Source organism: Anolis sagrei, chromosome 4, assembly GCF_037176765.1.
Source record: "Anolis sagrei isolate rAnoSag1 chromosome 4, rAnoSag1.mat, whole genome shotgun sequence".
Taxonomy (NCBI): Eukaryota; Metazoa; Chordata; class Lepidosauria; order Squamata; family Dactyloidae; genus Anolis; species Anolis sagrei.
The window spans coordinates 10,089,189-10,110,376 of NC_090024.1; the positions used below are offsets into that span (position 1 = coordinate 10,089,189).

Sequence of the window (21,188 nt, forward strand, 5' to 3'; positions counted from 1 at the left end):
TTGGAGCGTTTGCTGGCGCTCAGAGAGACCGTCCTTCATTTAACTGCGTGCCTTGCATTTATGTTTATTTGTTTATGTACAGGTTGAACATCCCTTATCTGAAAAGATTGGGACCAGGTGTGCTTTGGGGTTAGGATTTATTTATTCCATTTTATTTGGGATTTTTGGAATAAAGAAGAAGCATTTCTTCATGAAATCTGAAATAATAATATTCATTATCATCATCATAGCGTATTTAATCAATTCTAAAACACCATTGATTATAAGATGCACATAGATTCCATGAATAATTTACATGAAACCGCTTGGAGAGATCATAGGAGTTTTGGAGTTCGGTGTCATATTTATGCAAATGACACCCAACTTTCTATTACTCCTTTGCGCCAAAAGCCAAGGATGCCATTCTGATCCTGAAGTGGTGCCTGTCATCAGTTGTCATATGTTCCATAGTTGATGGTGGTTAGTGGTGGTAGACCTGGCAGTTGGTGATGGAATGGTTAATGTAAGTCTTGGTTCTAAAGGGCTGAGTAGTTTGTAAGTAACAGTTTACAGGTAAAAGCAATTAAGGGTGGAGATATGCAGGGGATAGGTTGCAGCTGGGTGTTACTGGATTTAAGGAGTTAACCTTGGGACTGATCTTTAGGTGGTGGACGCTTTGGTGGTGGATGCTGCTGATTTTCCCTCCAGGTCTGTTGGATTTTCGGTATCCTGACCTGTCTCCTGTAATCTTGGAATCCTGGAACCTTGAACCTTGAACCTTTGGACTGGCTTTTCACTACGGTATAGACCAGGGGTCCTCAAACTAAGGCCCGGGGGCTGGATGTGGCCCTCCAAGGTCATTTACCTGGCCCTCGCTCAGGGTCAACTTAAGTCTGAAATGACTTTAAAGCACACAACAACAGTGACAATAATCCTATCTCATCAGCCAAAAGCAGGTCCACACTTCCCACTGAGATACTAATAAGTATATTTTTGTTAAAATTGTTCTTCATTTTAATTATTGTATTGTTTTAAGTGATTTTTGTACTACAAATAAGATATGTGATATGCATAGGAATTCATTAATTTTTTTTTTCAAATTATAATCTGGCCTTCCAACAGTTTGAGGAACTGTGACCTGGCCCTCTGTTTAAAATGTTTGTGGACCCCTGGTATAGACTCTTGATCCCTGGACTTTGTTTATTGAACTCTTGGCGTTTGACCACTGGACTGGACCCTTTTGACTACGGAGTTGTTTTTGCTATCAGTTTTTGTTTATTCTGTGGCTGAGTGTTATCTTTATGTTTTATATTTTGGTCTATTAAAACAGCCAGCAAGTAAGTGCTGTTTTAATTAAACTGTTCGATAGAACTGGAAGTTTGGTTCATCTCTGCCTAACTAAGGCAAAGCCCTGGCAATGTGACATCAGTAATGGACTGGATGAGGGCGAATAGATTGAAACTAAATCCTGACAAGACAGAGATATCCCTCGTCAGTCGTAAGGCAGATCACGGTATGGGGATACAACTCATTCTGGATAGTATCACACTTCTGAAGACACAGATACGCAGTCTGGGGGTGATCCTGGATTCATTGCTGACCCTGGAACCCCAGGTGTCAGCGGTGATCAGGAGCACCTTTGCACAATTAACCCTTATTCCTAGCTGCTCCCATATCTTGAGATGCCAGATCAGGCCATGGTAGTACATTCCTTAGTTACATCTCAATTGCAACGCACTCTTCAATTGTGGTGCCCAGAATTGGACACAATATCCCAGGTGTGGTCTAACCAAAGCAGAATAGAGCATGGGGAGCATGACTTCCCTAGATCTAGACACTAGGCTCCTATTGATGCAGGCCAAAATCCCATTGGCTTTTTTTTTTTTTGCCAATGGTGGGTTGTGTCCTCCAGAAAGATCCAGAGAAAATATATTTCCAAGGTATAAAGACAGAATATAAGTTTCAACTTCCAAAATCCACAAAATCACAGATCTTTTTCAATTGTGTAACAATAGAAGAGAATATCTGCGAGTCCAAGATCCACAAAATCTCTTGCTAATGCATAATGATGACTGTGTCTGTGTTCAGACACACATCTATAACCACATCGGGATATTATACTGAATACCTTGTGTTGTCACCCAAATTGCAGTAAGCAAATTCAAGTCAACATCCCAAAGGAGTGGATTTATGAGACGTCAAAGGGGGATTTGATTAATAAGTTCTCGTTAGGTTTCCCACTATAACTCTAGTCAGCTTATATTGGAAATGCTGGGAGGATCTAGAGGAGTTTTCCAGGTCCAAAAAAAGCAGATTTTTTTGTTTATTTGTTTACTTTGTTTTTGTTTTGTTTTTTGCAGTTTTTCCCTATCTTTTGTGGTCATTCTGTGAGTGTAATCCCAACAAATTTGGAAGGTTGACTGCATTGCCATCAATTACTTGAGGAATATTGTGTTTGACCAATTAACTCAATTGTTAAGTGTCAATAAAACTGATAGCGTTAAGCTGTTGCCAGCGTTCCTTTCCTTCGCCATTGAGAACATTGTGCATCGTGTCACTTAAAAGTGTCACCAGACTAGCACTGGGTTTTCATCCCCTTCTTTTTTACCTCTCTTAAGCCAGTAAACCCACAATTTGAAAGGAGAACATGATGTTTGGGTTCCTTCCATCTGTCTGATGTTGAGAATTATAGAAGTTGGAAATCTCCCAGGTGCCTAGTTGCTTGGGCACCCGAAAAGCACTGCGAGTGTCTGTTGGCAGCGTTTGGTTAACCAGGAGGCAACTTTTCCCTGCCAGATTTGGATCCATGCTAGACTGAGCAAATCTACTTTTAAAGGACAGGACTTGAAAATCCTGGCAGTGGAGGGCGTGTTATGTATGTTTGGTTCCTGGAAATCTTCTGTTAAGAGACGTTGCATTGGCAAACGTTAACCCATCAGCAGAACTGGACCATTGATATCAAGTTATTCGATGTATTGTCGAAGGCTTTCATGGCTGGAATCACTAGGTTCTTGTGGGTTTTTTCGGGCTATAGGGCCATGTTCTAGAGGCATTTCTCCTGACGTTTCGCCTGCATCTATGGCAAGGATCCTCAGAGGTAGTGAAGTCTGTTGGAATTAGGACAATGGGTTTACATATCTGTGGAATGGCTGGGGTGGGGCAAAGAGCTCTTCTCTGCTGGAGCTGGGTGTGAATGTTTCAACTGGCTGAGGCTGGGAAAATCTTTTGTTGAGAGGTGTTAAGATGTGCCTGGTTGTTTCCTCTCTGCTGTTTTGCTGTTGTAATTATTACAACAGCAAAACAGCAGAGAGGAAACAACCAGGCACATCTTAACACCTCTCAACAAAAGATTTTCCCAGCCTCAGCCAGGCCTTCAAATGCTAATGAAGGTGGTCAGTTGAAACATTCACACCTAGCTCCAGCAGAGAAGAGTCCTTTGTCCACCCCAGCCATTCCACAGATATATAAACCCATTGTCCTAATTCCAACAGACCTCACTACCTTTGAGGATGCTTGGCATAGATGCAGGCGAAACGTCAGGAGAAATGTCTCTAGAACATAGCCCTATAGCCCAAAAAAACCCACAAGAACCAAGTTCTTCGATGTTCTCCAAAGTCAGTGTTCCTTTCTGGAAGTTTCATTTCCATTTGAGTGTCCTTGTAGAATAATAATAATAATAATAATAATAATAATAATAATAAATTGTATATACATATAATATATGTGAAGCCCCGAGGGGTGCAGTGGGTTAAAGCGCTGAGCTGCTGAGCTTGTTGACCGAAAGGTCACAGGTTCAATTCTGGGGAGCGGCGTGAGCTTCCACTGTCAGCCCTAGCTTCTGCCAACCTAGCAGTTCAAAAACATGCAAATGTGAATAGATCAATAGGTACTGCTCCGGCGGGAAGGTAACGGCACTTCATGCAGTCATGCGGCCACATGACCTTGGAAGTGTCTATGGACAACGCCGGCTCTGGCTTAGAAATGGAGATGAGCACCACACCCCCAAGTCAGGCATGACTGGACTTAACGTCAGGGGACAACCTTTACCTATAATATATGTATAATACAATATTATAATTTTAATTACATGTTTTATATTACATATAATATTACTAATAATATTCAAATATAATGGTATAGCACAATATAGTAATATATAATAATGATATTGTACTATGCTAATAATATAATATATTGTATGTATATATATCTTGTAAGCCGCTCTGAGTCTCCTTCGGGGTGAGAACGGCCGCATATATATGTTGTAAATAAATAAATAGTAGTAGTAGTAGTAGTAGTAATAATAATGTAATTTCTAAGACGCAAACTCCAGTACTCTCTTGGGACACCTGAGATCATGACTCCCAAAAGCCTCAAAGATATCAGAATCATGGATAAGGGATGCTCTGTGTGTATCTGAAAACTGTCAATTTCAACCTCCTTTTCTCCATAAGGTTTTCTTTCCCCATGTCAGGAGCAACTTGAAAAACTGCAAGTCGCTTCTGGTGTGAGAGAATTGGCCATCTGTAAGGACATTGTCCAGGAAATGCCTGAATGTTTTGATGTTTTACCATCCTTATGGAAGGATTCTCTCATGCCCCCGCATGGTATGTTGGAGCTGACAGAGGGAGCTCAACCCACTCTCCCCAGATTTGAACCACTGAGCTGTCAGTCAGCAGTCCCGCAAGCACAAGGGTTTAACCCATTGCGCCACCAGGGATTCTCCTCCATAGTGGATAGGGATGAATCCTTCAATCTTTGTGCAAAGAGCAATCCTGCTGCCATGATCATATACTGAAATATTCTCCCCTGACTCCTTTCCATCTATCCATTCCAAAAGATGTGTATCTCAGTACACTCCACACTGTGTCTGGAAATAGATACTGAGGGTTTCAGACAGAGGTATTTCTTAAAGTTCTGTGGTTCTGCATGGAAAGTGTGTGCTACAGCGGGACGCATGGCTTGAGAGCAGGACATGTGAAAAAGATCTTGGAGTTCTCGTGGACAGCAAGTTAAACATGAGCCAACAATGTCATGTGGCAGCAAAAAAGCCAATGGGATTTTGGCCTGCATCAATAGGAGCATAGTGTCTAGATCTAAGGAAGTGATGCTCCCCATGCTCTATTCTGCCTTGGTTAGACCACACCTGGAATATTGTGTCCAATTCTGGGCACCACAATTGAAGGGAGATAGTGAGAAGCTGGAATGTGTCCAGAGGAGGGCGACTCAAATGATCAAGGGTCAGGAGAACAAGCCCTATGAGGAGCGGCTTAAAGAGCTGGGCATGTTTAGCCTGAAGAAGAGAAGGCTGAGAGGAGGTATGATAGCCATGTATAAGTATGGGGGAGGAAGTCATAGGGAGGAGGGAGCAAGCTTGTTTTCTGCTGCCCTGAGACTAGGATGCGAAACAATGGCTTCAAACTACAAGAAAGGAGATTCCATCTGAACATTAGGAAGAACTTCCTGACTGTGAGAGCTGTTCAGCAGTGGAACTCTCTGCCCCGGAGTGTGGTGGTGGCTCCTTCTTTGGAAGCTTTTAAACAGAGGCTGGATGGCCATCTGTCAGGGGTGATTTGAATGCAACATTCTTACTTCTTGGCAGGGGGTTGGACTGGATTGCCCAGGAGGTCTCTTACAACTCTTTGATTCTATGATTCTATCAACATCATCCAATTTAGGCTCCATCAACGTTTAACATTGACACAAATGACTAGCCACTGCCAGAAGGGACAAAGAGTTTCATCTACGCTGATGATCGTGCCATCACCAATCAAGCAGGGAGCTTTGAAATGGCTGAACAGGAGCTCTCCGAAGCTTTAGGTGCTCTTACTGCCTATTACAGGGAAAACCAACTTATTCCTAATCCACTTAAAACACAGACATGTGCTTTTCACCTTAAGAACAGACACAGGGAGGAGGGAGCAAGCTTGTTTTCTGCTTCCTTGGAAACTAGGATGCGGAACAATGGCTTCAAACTACAAGGGAAGAGATTCCATCTGAACATGAGGAAGAACTTCCTAACTGTGAGAGCCGTTCAGCAGTGGAACTCTCTGCCCCGGAGTGTGGTGGAGGCTCCTTCTTTGGAAGCTTTTAAACAGAGGCTGGATGGCCATCTGTCAGGGGTGCTTTGAATGCAACATTCCTGCTTCTTGGCAGGGGGTTGGACTGGATGGCCCATGAGGTCTCTACCAAGAAATGTAAATATTCCCTCCTCCCTGTGATTTCCCCTCACATATTTATAGAGGGCCATTATGTCTCTTCTCAGTCTTCTCTTCAACAGGCTAAACATGTCAAGCTCTTTAAGCCGCTCCTCATAGGGCTTGTTCTCCAGACCCTTGATTACTTTAGTTGCCCTCCTCTGGACACCTTTAAACAGAGACTGGATGGCCATCTGTCAGGGGTGATTTGAATGCAATATTCCTGCCTCTTGGCAGGGGGTTGGACTGGATGGCCCATGAGGTCTCTACCAAGAAAAATAAATATTCCCTCCTCCCTGTGATTTCCCCTCACATATTTATAGAGGGCCATCGTGTCTCTTCTCAGTCTTCTCTTCAACAGGCTAAACATGTCAAGCTCTTTAAGCCGCTCCTCATAGGGGTTGTTCTCCAGATCCTTGATTACTTTAGTTGCCCTCCTCTGGACACATTTAAACAGAGACTGGATGGCCATCTGTCAGGGGTTATTTGAATGCAATATTCCTGCTTCTTGGCAGAATTGGGTTGGACTGGATGGCACATGAGGTCTCTTCCAAGTCTAGGATTCTATGGTTCTTGCAGATGTTCCTGAGCCCTTTATCACCATTGCTCAATGTCCAGGCCCTTTCACATCCCATCAATATGCCACTATTATTTCACTTGAATTGACTTAGATGCATCCTATGGACTCTTGGCTTGTTGACAGAGAATTCAAAACACACCTCAAGGAAAATGCAAGTCTATAGGAAGGAGCCGTGGCAGATAAAGTGGACTGATAGCACTCTAATTGCGCAGCGTGAAAGGGCCCCTGCGCTTCATTCCTCCTGTCCAAGCAAGCATTCAATAAGGCCTGTAATAATGCTTTCCTGTGTTGTCAAGCTTTTCGAGGAGTGCCCTAATTATCGGCTGCTTCTGCTCTCTCAGCTTATATTTAATTACGTGGTCTGTGATTTAATTAAATATTGCAAAATGGATTATGCACAATGTATAGTACACACATAGCCTTGGTGCTCATAAAATGCCAATAGCCACGAGAGGGAGGATGTTGAGTTGCTAATGGCCATCGAATCGACTTTGACTTGTGGTCACCCCACGAATGAGAGACCTCCACATCACTCAGAGGATGCTTGCCATAGATGCAGGCGAAACGTCAGGAGAAAATGCCTCTAGAACAGTGTTTCTCAGCCTTCCTAATGCCACGACCCCTTAATACGCTTCCTCATGTTATGGTGACCTCCAACTATAAAATTAGTTTCGTTGCTACTTCATAACTCATTTTGCTGCTGTTATGAATAGTAACAGATTGAGGGAGGATATTGATTTTGTACTGGGGGAGTTGTAATTGCTGGGATTTATAGTTCACCTACAATCAAAGAGCATTCTGAACTCCACCAACGATGGAACTGAATCAAACTTGGCACACAGAATTCCCATGACCAACAGAAAATACTGGAAAAGGTTTGGTGGGCACTGACCTTGAGTTTTCGGAGTTGTAGTTTACCTACATCCAGAGAGCACTGTGGAGTCAAACAATGATGGATCTGGACCAAACTTGGCACGAATTCTCAGTATACCGAAATGTAAAAACTAGTAGAGTTTGGGGGAAATAGACCTTGATATGTGGGGGTTGTAGTTGCTGGGATTTATAGTTCACCTACAATCAAAGAGCATTCTGAACTCCACCAACGATGGAACTGAATCAAACTTGGCACACAGAATTCCCATGACCAACAGAAAATACTGGAAAAGGTTTGGTGGGCACTGACCTTGAGTTTTCGGAGTTGTAGTTTACCTACATCCAGAGAGCACTGTGGAGTCAAACAATGATGGATCTGGACCAAACTTGGCACGAATTCTCAGTATACCGAAATGTAAAAACTAGTAGAGTTTGGGGGAAATAGACCTTGATATGTGGGGGTTGTAGTTGCTGGGATTTATAGTTCACCTACAATCAAAGAGCATTCTGAACTCCACCAACGATGGAACTGAATCAAACTTGGCACACAGAATTCCCATGACCAACAAAAAAAATACTGGAAGGGTTTGGTGGGCACTGACCTTGAGTTTTGGGAATTGTAGTTTACCTACATCCAGAGAGAACTGTAGACTCAAACAATGATGGATCTGGACCAAATGTGGCACAAATACTCAATATACCCAAATGTGAACACTGGTGGAGTTTGGGATAAATAGACCTTGACATTTGGGAGTTGTAGCTGCTGGGATTTGTAGTTTTCTGAACCCCACCAATGATAGAATTGGGCCAAACTTCCCACACAGAACCCCCATGACCAACAGAAAATACTGTGCTTTCTGATTCTCTTTGGCGACCCCTCTGACACCCCCTCACGACCCCCCCCTGGGGTCCCGACCCCCAGGTTGAGGAACACTGCTCTAGAACATGACCATATAGCCTGAAAAAATCTACAACAACTCAGTGATTCCGGCCATGAAAGGCTTCGACGATCCTGTCCTGGACTGACCACAGACCGTAACGAACCCTCTTGAAATGAATGACTGTCATTGGAAACATACTAATAGAGTAATGCCGAAGGACCTAGAAATGCCTACTCCAGGCAGTCCCCAAGTTACAAGCAAGATAGGTTCTGTAGATTTCAATTCTTAAGTTGAAAGAAATGACATTTTTTTAAGTGTAACTCCAGCCAAAATCATATATCTTTGGATAGCATAGGGAAGGGTGTTTGTCTTTCTGTCTGAGCCTCTGTTCGGAAGATTTCACCTCACTTTCTGTCCCTATAAGAATTGGATTTTGAAAAATTTGGCTTGTTGAAACAAGGATTGAGGGGTAAAGATTCAGTGGTGATATCGTTTCCTGACGACCCCAAGATCTTTTTTACACGTACTGCTCTCGAGCTATGCGTCCCCCATTCTGAATACAAAGATACAGAATGGGGGATGCATGACTCGAGAGCATTACATGTGAAAATGATCTTGAGGTCATCATGGACAATAAGTTAAACATGAGCCGACAATGTGATGTGGCGGCAAAAAAAAAGCCAATGGAATTTTGGCCTGCATCAATAGGAGCATAGTGTTTAGATCCAGGAAAGTAATGCCTTGGCTAGACCACACCTGGAATATTGTGTCCAATTCTGGGCACCACAGTTGAAGAGAGATATTGACAAGCTGGAATGTGTCCAGAGGAGGGTACTAAAATGATCAAGGGTCTGGAGAACAAGCCCTATGAAGAACGGCTTAAAGAGATGAGCATGTTTAGCCTGAAGAAGAGAAGGCTGAGAGGAGACATGATAGCCATGTATAAGTATGTGAGAGGAAGTCATAGGGAGGAGGGAGCAAGCTTGTTTCTGCTGGCCTGGAGACTAGGACGCAATGGAACAATGGCTTCAAACTACAAGAAAGGAGATTCCATCTGAACATGGGGAAGAACTTCCTGACTGTGATAGCTGTTCAGCAGTGGAACTCTCTGCCTCAGAGTGTGATGGAGGCTCCTTCTTTGGAAGCTTTGAAACAGAGGCTGGATGGCCATCTGTCGGGGGTGCTTTGAATGTAATTTTTTCTACTTCTTGGCAGAATGGGGTTGGACTGGATAGCCCACGAGGTCTCTTCCAACTCTAGGATTCTATGATCGCCTTGATAATCATTCTTTCAGGAGTGAATTTACCTTCCGAGGAGTAAATTTTTCTCACTTCCTGTTGTCTCACCCCCGTTCTTAACTATGAGTTGTTTGTAAGTTGGATGTTTGTTCCTTGGAGACAGCCTAAAGATTGAAAGTCCTTTAGGGCGCAGGGAGACTTTTCTGAGTGTCTTTAACTCACCTGCCCCGGAGTGTGGTGGAGGCTCCTTCTTTGGAAGCTTTTAAACAGAGGTTGGATGGCCATCTGTCGGGGGTGCTTTGAATGCAATTTTCCTGCTTCTTGGCAGAATGGGGTTGGACTGGATGGCCCATGAGGTCTCTTCCAACTCTAGGATTCTGTTGCTAGAGATATTGAAGAGCAGTGGCCCTAGGACATCCTTCAGTCACCCAGTGTCCTTTGGTTACCTGTTTCCAGAGCAGAAATGTGCCAGGTTGTGTCTCTCTGGCTTTCCAGACCAGCCTCCCGATCTCATTCTCTTTCTCCCGGAATCCCTTTCTCTTCTGGCTGCCTCTCCAAGCGCTGGCCCACCGCCAGGCAGAGCTGGAAGATTCTGCTTTGCGAGGCTGCCAGTTTCGATGATTATATTACGATTCCCCATAGAGTTGGCCTCCCTCTTCTCGGTCTCCCTCCCCATTCCCTCTTCTCAACTGGCACTTGAGATTGCTAATTGAAGGCAGACATTCTGGCTTAGAGCGGGACGGAGAGACCTGTCGCTTCCTCTACTGCTGGGCATACATTGTGTGGTTTCCCACCCTTTCCCCCAGGAAATATCCCCCTCCCTAAAAGCACACACCGCTTTTCACTGGAAGACGTGGAAGTGGCAACCCTAGCGTCCCGGAGGCAACACTTAAGGTAGGTCTGGAAGCCAAGAGATAAGAGTTTCTCCCCATACTGTCTTCTTGCATTTCTCTTTCTATCTGCTTCTCTTTTCACGCCATTCCTCCCCCTTGCGAACGTCCAGAGGATTTGGCCGGTCTCCCTGAGAGTTTCGGGTTGGGAATGTCTCTCTTTGCCGTGAGCGGAAGATTGGAGGGCTTGCAGCTGTCAGCTTTGGGAAGAGGGAAAGGTTTTCAAGGGAGATCCCAATAAACAGCTTAAGTTGGACCTTCCCTCTCCCCATCCTCCCCCTTTTCTTGCAACTCGGGTAGGCTAGGGATAAGAGGAGGAGGAGGCGGTGTGTTGGCTCTGAATGCAAACAGCTTGGAAACATATGGAAAGGAAAGACCAGTGCCTTCTCTGCTCTCCAAGTGTCGCTGTTAAAGCCTTCCAGGCCTTGCACGTCTTCGCTTTTCACAGGCCGAAGTAATTGACTGGCTTGCAAGAAAAGAGCGTAGAATGTCTGTTCCAAGTATGGTCGCTTGCATGTTTTCCGTGTTCATTCAGGAGCATATAAGAGTGTTGCAGAAAATATAAAACTGTACTCTCTGCTGGAAAGGGTGCAAGGGGTGCAAACTACACTGTGTGGCCCCATTAGCTTTTATTTAGGCCAGTGGTTCTCAACCTTCCGAATGGCGAGACCCTTTGATCCAGTTCCTCATGTTGTGGTGACCCCCAAACAATACCATTATTTTGTTGCTACTTCATAACTGTAATTTTGCTACTATTATGAATCATCATGAAAATCCAGTCCAACCCCATTCTGCCAAGAAGCAGGAATAGTGCATTCAAATCACCCCTGACAGATAGCCATCTAACCTTTGTTTAAAAGCTTTGAAAGAAGGAGCCTCCACCACACTCCGGAGCAGAGAGTTCCACTGCTGAACGGCTCTCACAGTCAGGAAGTTCTTCCTCATGTTCAGATGGAATCTCCTCTCTTGTAGTTCGAAGCCATTGTTCCGCGTCCTAGTCTCCAGGGAAGCAGAAAACAAGCTTGCTCCCTCTTCCCTGTGGCTTTCTCTCACATATTTATACATGACTATCATATCTCCTCTCAGCCTTCTCTTCTTCAGGCTAAACATGCCCGGCTCCTTAAGTCACTCCTCATAGGGCTTGTTCTCCAAACCCTGGATCATTTTAGTCGCCCTCCTCTGGACACATTCCAGCTTGTCAATATCTCTCTTGAATTGTGGTGCCCAGAATTGGACACAATATTCCAGGTGTAGTCTAACCAAAGCAGAATCATGAGCACACACAGTTGTTTTCTTTACTGCTGAAATTTTTAAAATAGTCTCTGATTTTGTCAAATTTTCTGATATTTTTACTAAAATATTGTTACATGACGGAGCTTCCAGTGGCACAGCAGGTTAAACCACCAAGCTACTGAACTTCCTGACCAAAAAGTCAGCTGTTCGAATCAGGAGAGCGGTGTAAGCTCCTGCTGGTAGCCCCAGCTCCTGCCAACCTAGCAGTTCAAAAACATGCAAATGTGAGTAGGTCAATAGGTACCACTCCGACGGGAAGGTAATGGCTCTCCAAGCAGTCATGCAGGTCATGTGACCTTGGAGGTGTCTGCGGACAACGCCGGCTCTTCGGCTTAGAATTGGAGATAAGCACCCACCCACCCCCCAGAGTCGGACTCGACTAGACTTAATGTCAGGGGAAACCTTCACCTTTACTATTGTTATATGGGTTGTTGTAGGTTTTTCCGGGCTATATGGCCATGTTCTGGAGGCAATTTTTCTCCTGACGTTTCGCCTGCATCTATGGCAAGCATCCTCAGAGATAGTGAGGTCTGTTGGAAGTAGGAAAAACGGGTTTATATATCTGTGGAATGACCAGGGTGAGACAAAGGACTTTTGTCTGCTGGGGCTAGATATGAATGTTTCAGCTGATCACCTTGATTAGCATTCAATGGCTTGGAAGTGCCCGGGGGGAATCCCTTGTTGAGAGTGATTTTATGTGCCTGTTTGTTTCCCCTCTGTTGTTTTGCTGTTGTGATTTTTGAGTCCTTTAATACTGGTAGCCAGATTTTGTTCATTGTTATATGGTCCGGTACATGGGGGAGATAACAATGAATTACCAAAGCAGGTAACCACAGTCCTAGTGATAGCTCTGCTTCCTGCTTCCAGGAAAAGTTTGATTTAAAAAAGTAACTTTCCCAAGCCATAGTCAAGTAAGTCCCTGTTAGGATTCTTGCTTTTGTTTATTACGCTAATCTATATATATAAATCTGTTAGGTTGGTTCAACCGGACAGCAAAACTCCACAACCCCCCAACGAAACTGTACCAAAATTGCCATGCCCATAACACAACCCACAAGGTACAAACATATCTACTCAAAATGAAAAACAACACAACAACACACTCACAAAACGGCAAAACAACAAAACTCAAAAAAACCAACGAAACTTAACCAAAATTCACATGCCCATAACACAACCCACAAGGTACAAACATATCTACTCAAAATGAAAAACAACACAACAACACACTCACAAAATGGCAAAACAACAAACCTCAAAAAAAACCAACGAAACTTAACCAAAATTCACATGCCCATAACACAACCCACAAGGTAAAAACATATCTACTCAAAATGAAAAACAACACAACAACACACTCACAAAACGGCAAAACAACAAAACTAAAAAAAAAACCAACGAAACTTAACCAAAATTCCCATGCCCATAACACAACCCACAAGGTACAAACATATCTACTCAAAATGAAAAACAACACAACAACACACTCACAAAACGGCAAAACAACAAAACTCACAAACCCCCCAACGAAACTTAACCAAAATTCCCATGCCCATAACACAACCCATAAGGTACAAACATATCTACTCAAAATGAAAAACAACACAACAACACACTCACAAAACGGCAAAACAACAAAACTAAAAAAAAACCAACGAAACTTAACCAAAATTCCCATGCCCATAACACAACCCACAAGGTACAAACATATCTACTCAAAATGAAAAACAACACAACAACACACTCACAAAACGGCAAAACAACAAAACTCACAAACCTCCCAACGAAACTTAACCAAAATTCCCATGCCCATAACACAACCCATAAGGTACAAACATATCTACTCAAAATGAAAAACAACACAACAACACACTCACAAAACAGCAAAACAACTGAGCATGTGCACTGGTGCCCAGCCACAAGTTCCCTGGCGCGCACACACAGTCTTCCGGCCAACGTTCCCTCTGCGGAAGCCATGCCCACTCCAAGCCCCGCCGCGCCCGCTTCCCGCACACACCCCCCCTGCCGCATGCACACACACAACCCCACGCTCCATCACTCCCCCTGCCGCACACACACACGCAACCCCATGCTCCATCACTCCCCCACCGCCACACACACACGCGCAACCCCACTCCCCCCCGCTGCCGCACACACACACGCAACCCCACGCTCCATCACTCCCCCCGCTGCCGCACACACACACACAACCTCACGCTCCATCACTCGCCTGCCCCAATCTTACCTCCTTTTACTTCACGCCACCTCCAAATTCCACCCCGCCCCTTCCCGCCCTGTCAAAATCCAGGAAAGACAGGAAGGAAGGAAAGAAGGAAGAAAGAGGAAGGGAGATAAAGAAAAGGGGGAAGGAAGGAAAGTTAGAGAAAGAAGGAAGAAGAAAAGGAAAGAAAAGGAAAGATGGAAGGAAAGAAAAGAGAGACAGAAGAAGAGAAAGAAAAGGGGGGAAGGAAGGAAAGAGGTAGAGAAGGAAGAAATGAGAGACAGAGGGAGGGAAAGAAAAAGGGGGAAGGAAGGAAGGAAGGAGAGAAGGAAAAAGGGAATAAAGGAAGGAAAGAGGGAGTGAAGGAAGGGGGAAGATGTAGAGAAAGACTGAGGGAAGGAAAGAAGGAAAGAGAGAAGGAAGAAAAGAGACCAGAAGAGAAAGAAAAAGGGGGAAGGAAAGAAGGAGAGAAGAAAAAAGGGAATGAAGGAAGGAAAGAGGGAGTGAAGGAAGGGGGAAGATGTAGAGAAAGAGGGAAGGAAGGAAAGAAGGAAAGAGAGAAGGAAGAAAAGAGACCAGAAGAGAAAGAAAAAGGGGGAAGGAAAGAAGGAGAGAAGAAAAAAGGGAATGAAGGAAGGAAAGAGGGAGTGAATGAAGGGGGAAGATGTAGAGAAAGAGGGAAGGAAGGAAAGAAGGAAAGAGAGAAGGAAGAAAAGAGACCAGAAGAGAAAGAAAAAGGGGGAAGGAAGGAAAGAGATAGAGAAGGAAGAGGAGAAGGAAAGGTGGGAGGGAAGGAAGGAAGGAAGGAGGGAGAGAAGGAGAGAAAGAGGGAAGGTTGGCCACAGCAACGCGTGGTGGGTAAAGGTTGTTATTTCTATGATTATTATGATGATGCTATTCTTCCTCTGAGACCCTTTTAGGGGGAATGGGAGAGGTGTCAGGTCCCGGAGGCAATGCATTGCATTATTGTTATTGTTATGATGGTGGTGAAATAAAAGGAAATAAAAAGAGAAAGAAGGAAGCAAACAGGGAGGGAAGAAAGGCAAAGGAAGAAAGGGGGAGGGAATGAAGGAAAGAGAGAAGGATGAAACCAAGTAGTGAAAGAAGGAAAGAAAGAAAGAGGTAGAGAAGGAAGAAAGGAGAGAAAGGGGGAGGAAAAGGGGGAAGGAATAGGTAGGGACCTCTCTTTCATAATAGTCCAGATATCTACCTCAACTTTGATAAGTTTTACTATAGGCCACAGCAACGCGTGGCAGGGCACAGCTAGTTTATTTTATTTATGTCCCACGTGTCTCCCCGTGTAACGCCTAAAGTGTTGTGCAAAAAATACATAAACATGGTTTTCAGTAATTTTCCTAATGGAAAAAGTCCGGAAATGCAACTAGTGGTGAAAAATTGTAGAGAAATGGTATTCTTGTGCTATGGGCAGAAACAGTTGAAACAAATAAATGAATGTTTATGTCTCCTGCAAAGTTCTTGGAGATGGTTTCCTCTCCCTCCGCCACCCCCTTCCTTTTTCCTCTTCCTCCTTCTCGCTGGGAGAATCTCGACCAGGTGACGGTAAACAAGCACCGGCTGCCAAGGAGTGTTTCACCAGAGGAAAAGAGGGTCGAAGGAGGGGAGAGCGGAAGATCAGTTCCGGCGTGTGTGTTCTGAATGACAGCGCTGTCCTTTTTATAGCCAACACCATTTCCTCTGGCTTCCAAATGCAAAAGCGCTTGGACAGTGTCTGCCTCTGTCATCCTTCTGCCGGGACACGTTTCCTGTCCTGGTGGCAGATGGCTGTGGGTCTGGGTGGCTTTTGTTCATTCACAAAAACGGTCTGCGCAGATGACACGCTTTGACTTCCTCCCTACCGGCCCTTGTCTGCTCTTCTCTCGTCCGGAAAAAGGTCTTCATTGGCAGCCGCCTTCCACCATTTGCACTGAAAGAGTATTATTGATGCAGATGTGGGGTGGTGGGATTTCTTCCGCCTGTCTCCCCGATGGATGGACAACGTCTCCTCCCTGTCCCCCTTTCATCTTGACATCCTGCCTCTTTCCGCTTCCTCCCACCCATTGGGAATTGGGCAAACGTTGCTTTCCTGTTGCTCCTCTGATCATGTCCCACTAACGCACCACGCAGACACACACAGCTGCTCTTTGTCCTCCTTCCAAACGGTCCTTGGGTTTACAAGCTGCAAAACCCCAAAGTCGATCCTGAAAGCTCAGCTGCAGAAGCATGAGCAAAGTCTGTCTCGCTGGGACCTGGCATTTTGTGGGGATTGGAAAAGTTACCTTTTTTGGACTGCGATTCTCACAGTCCTTCAGCCAGTACACCAACTAACTAACTGGAGGATTCTGGTAGTCCAAAAAGGTATATGCTTTGTCAGTGCAAGGGACCACGGTCATTGGCCAGACGTGATGGGTTATTTGGGAAGTAAAAGCCACAAATTGACATTAGGATTTCGTATCTTGAATCTCCATATGTGGAATCAGTATTAATTCATAGAATCATAGAATCATAGAATCAAAGAGACCTCATGGGCCATCCAGTCCAACCCCCTGCCAAGAAGCAGGAATATTGCATTCAAAGCACCCCTGACAGATGGCCATCCAGCCCCTGTTTAAAAGCTTCCAAAGAAGGAGCCTCCACCACACTCCGGGGCAGAGAGTTCCACTGCTGAACGGCTCTCACAGTCAGGAAGTTCTTCCTCATGTTCAGATGGAATCTCCTCTCTTGTAGTTTGAAGCCATTGTTCCGCGTCCTCGTCTCCAAGGAAGCAGAAAACAAGCTTGCTCCCTCCTCCCTGTGACTTCCCCTCACATATTTATACATAGCTATCATATCTCCGCTCAGTCTTCTCTTCTTCAGGCTAAACATGCCCAGCTCCTTAAGCCGCTCCTCATAGGGCTTGTTCTCCAGAACCTTGATCATAATTGTGCTTGAAAGTCTTTCAAGTCTGTCTCGCTGGGACCTGGCATTTTGTGGGGATTGGAAAAGTTACCTTTTTTGGACTGCGATTCTCACAGTCCTCCAGACAGTACACTCACTAACTAACTGAGGGATTCTAGTAGTCCGAAAAGGTATATGCTTTGTCAGTGCAAGGGACCGCGGTCATTGGCCATCCTTATTATTATTATATTATTTATTTCGTACATTTCTACCCCGCCCTTCTCAACCCCCGAGGGGGGACTCAGGGCGGCTTACAAAAGGCATCATTCAATGCCTACACAAACAATAAAATAAAACATATATAAACAGCAATTATAAACAATTAAAACTATCAATTATACATCACAATCAATAAAAACCAATCTCATGCTCAACATTCGCCAGTTCGGAATCCGTAAATTCATTCCTATCAGTACTAGTCGTCATTGTCCTTTATCTATCTGCCAGGTTACCCAAAAGCCTGGTCCCATATCCATGTTTTTAGTTTCCTTCTAAAAGAGAGGAGGGATGTCGATGACCTGATTTCCCCAGGGAGTGAATTCCACAGGCGAGGGGCCACCACCAAGAAGGCCCTGCTCCTCGTCCCCACCAGAGCAGGGCCTCCCCAGAAGATCTTAAACTCCAAGACGGGACGTAGAGGGAGATGCGTTCGGACAGGTACGCTGGGCCGGAGCCGTATAGGGTTTTGTAGGTCAAAACCAGTACTTTGAATTGTGCTCGGAACTGGATCAGCAGCCAGTGGAGCTGACATAACAGGGGGGTGGTATGCTCCCTGTATGATGCTCCGGTGAGTAATCTGGCTGCCAGCCATTGGACTAATTGAAGTTTTCGAACAGTCTTCAAAGGCAACCCCACGTAGAGTGCGTTGCAGTAATCTATTCGGGATGTAACAAGAGCGGTACTTGATGGGTTATTTGGGAAGTAAAGGCCACAATTTTCGGATTTCGTATCTTCAATCTCCATATGTGGAATCAGTATTAATTGTGCATGCAAGTCTTGCACTAAATGACAACATTGTGCCAAGACACCTAATTTGGTGCATACATATATTTAAAAATAGATCTCTGGAGGTTGCCTGTGGTCCTGTCATGATGCCACTCCTCTGCCGGTTCAGGCAGAGGTGAATCAAACACACACCCAGTTTGTATCAAACAGTTTAATTAAAACAGCACATACTTTCTGGCTGTTTTAATCGTCCAAAATATAAAACATGAAGATAGCCACAGAATATAAAACAAAATTGATAGCAGACGCTACATCATAGTCAAAGGGTCCAGTCCAGTGGTAACATGCTGAGAGTTCAATGAGCAAAGTCCAGGGATCAAGAGTCTATACCAGTGGTTCTCAACCTGGGGTCCCCAGATGTTTTTGACCGACAACTCCCAGGAATCCCAGCTAGTTTACCAGCTGTTAAGATTTCTGGGAGTTGTAGGACAAAAACATCTGGGGACCCCAAGTTGAGAACCACTGGTCTATACCATAGTCCAAAGCCAGTCCAAAGATTCAAGGTCCCGGGGTTCCAAGAGTTCAGAAGACAGGTCAGAATACTAAAAATCCAGAAACCTAGGGGGAAAACAGCAGCATCTACCACCAAAATAAGACAAATACTTTACTTCCAAAGATCAGCCCCAAGGTTAGCTCCTTAAATCCAGTAACACCCAGCTGCAACCTATCCCTTGCATGCCTCCACCTTTAATTGCTTTTGCCTTTAAACTGTTACAAATTAGTCAGCCCTTTAGAACTAAGACTTATATTAACCCTTCCATCACCAACTGCTAGGTCTGCCACCACCAACCACCATCAATTGTGGGACATGATACACGACAGGTCCATACTTTCCTCACCCCTGCCTTATCAATAACTGTATGTATATGATCTTAAGACTTGCCATGCAATATTTCAGGTGGAAGCTGCTGAAATGAGCAGTTTAAATTCGTAAATATCTATGAACCCAAAATACATCTTAGTCATGTTTGTGGTACCCGTTTGTGCTGTTTAATTCACATTTTCTTCCATTTGTTTCGTTTTGGGGGCACGAAACGGTAACCCCCCTCCAGTATGAAAATAAGCTGAAAAATGATAGAAAGCATAAACAATTGGCATTTACTTGCCTGATTTTTGAGCCATATGGCACTCCTCACACGCCCCACGGAGAATTGCCACATGCGAGTATTTACCTCCGAGCTTTGCCTGTTGGGCCAATCAGAGGATATGAACATTGTCACATGGACACGCATTGATCATTGTATTTATTGGAACGAGCACCTCCAAAGCCCTCATTGCAAAGTGTGCGTCTTCTGCTCCAAACGCCTTCAATAGCTTGCTGTTCAGTTATTTTTTTTAATTAAAGAAGAAAGTGAAATTGTGGGGCTGGACACTGGGCTGTGTGTGTGGTGTGTGTATAGAGCATCATTTACAGGTGGCAGGAAGGATTGGAGAAGTTAGGGGGTGGGCCAGCGCGGGAAAAGATGGAATGTTTTTAAGGCGATACTATTTCCAGAAAGGAAAAAAAATCCCTAAAAATCGGGGGATGACCCAAACATTATAAAACTTGGTGTGCTAAAAGTGGTAGATGTGCCTCCCAAGTGTGGCAATTTTCACCCCTCAAGCCCTAAAAGTGGGGGAAGCGGGACCGGGACAAATCCGCCTATATTGGCCAATGGTCCAAAAATTTTCGGGTTTTTTGGGATGCGGAACTAAAAAGTTCATTCGGAAAGGTGCCCTTTTTTGGAAGGCGCACAAACAGAAACAAATGTCAGTGTTAGCGTTAGTAGCCCACATAATGACTTAGCCCTTTTTAACTTTAAGTGTGATAAAAATAACTCATAAAAACACACGAGTCTTCTGCTTTAAGTAGAAATAAAATGTAGTTCTATTCACTGTATACAAAACAAGACAGAAGAATTGCTCTCACCAAAATATAACAGAAACGATATCTTCGGTGAGTCCTCCTCAATCAATGACGATATGCAGGCATGTAACAGAATAATATACAGTTTGTTGTCGAAGGCTTTCATGGCCAGCAAAAGCCATGCTGGGAGTTGTGGTCCACCAGTCTGGAAGGAACCAGGTTGCAAAAGGCTGATATATGTATAATTTAAGTTGAATTTCTACTCACACAGTTTGTTACTCTATTGCTGGTCATGAGAAGGGGCAAAGGGTTCTTTGGCACCGGGGAGAGGGAAGGGAGGTCTGTCCTGCTCTCAACCACAAATAAATGTACTCAGATGCCCTTCTTGGCATGCTTGACTTACCACAAGTTGCCCACAGATTCTCCATGTAGTAATCACCTTCCATGGTAGCCTCATACTAGTTTTTAATTTAGAAGCCTGGGATGGTTGATGCTCAGAGGACCACTTCTTCCCACACAGTGGCTGTGTAGGAATGCAGAAATGTTGCAGAAGGAACCGCACCATCAACATTGCAGCCACATCCTTTCTGTGAAAAATAAAACAGAAACCCATTGTCTGCATTTAGATTAGAAAGTATTTTGGAGATATGCCTCCTACCGTCTGTAAAAAGAGGGCGAGCAAAGTTTGGTCCTTTGGATGTTATTAGAATGCAGTACTCATCTGTTAAGCCAGTGGTGAGGAATGCTGGGGCTTTCAGTCAGCAGGAAGGCTAAGTTGAGTTCTGGACATCACATTTCCCAGAGCATATACATCACATTTCCCAGGGCATATACAGTGGCACAGTGGGTTAAAGCACTGAGCTGCTGAACTTGTTGACCGAAAGGTTGCGGGTTCGAATCCAGGGAGCACCATGAACTCCTACTGTCAACCCCAGCTTCTGCCAACCTAGCAGTTTGAAAACATGCAAATGTGAGTAGATAATTGGGTACCGCTCTGGCGGGAAGGTAATGGCGCTCCATGCAGTCATGCCACCCACATGACCTTGGAGGTGTCTATAGACAACGCTGGCATTTTTCCAACTTCGGCGTCCTGGAGGTTATGCTCGATTCTGGCCACAGGGGGTGCTGTCGCTCCATCCTCTATGACAACAAGAGCTCACCCCGACCTGGGCTCGAAATGCCAACCTTTTTATTGGTAAAGATCTATTGCTGCTCGTGATTAACCAGCTGTGCTAAAGCCCAGTCCACAGA

General features: G+C 44.6%; 1 protein-coding gene across 2 annotated transcripts in view; it reads left to right on the forward strand.

Moving 5' to 3' along the window:
• The window catches only part of PTP4A3 (protein tyrosine phosphatase 4A3), a 165,928-nt gene that overhangs the window by 42,265 nt on the left and 102,475 nt on the right, over positions 1–21,188 (forward strand). The window contains exon 1 of one of the 2 annotated variants that reach the window (XM_067467253.1): positions 10,514–10,642. The exons of the other annotated variant lie outside the window; for it this stretch is intronic. The gene's annotated coding sequence lies outside the window, so the exon portion shown is untranslated. Of the gene's footprint in view, positions 1–10,513; positions 10,643–21,188 lie in introns of those variants that run through there. 2 annotated transcript variants of the gene reach the window in all.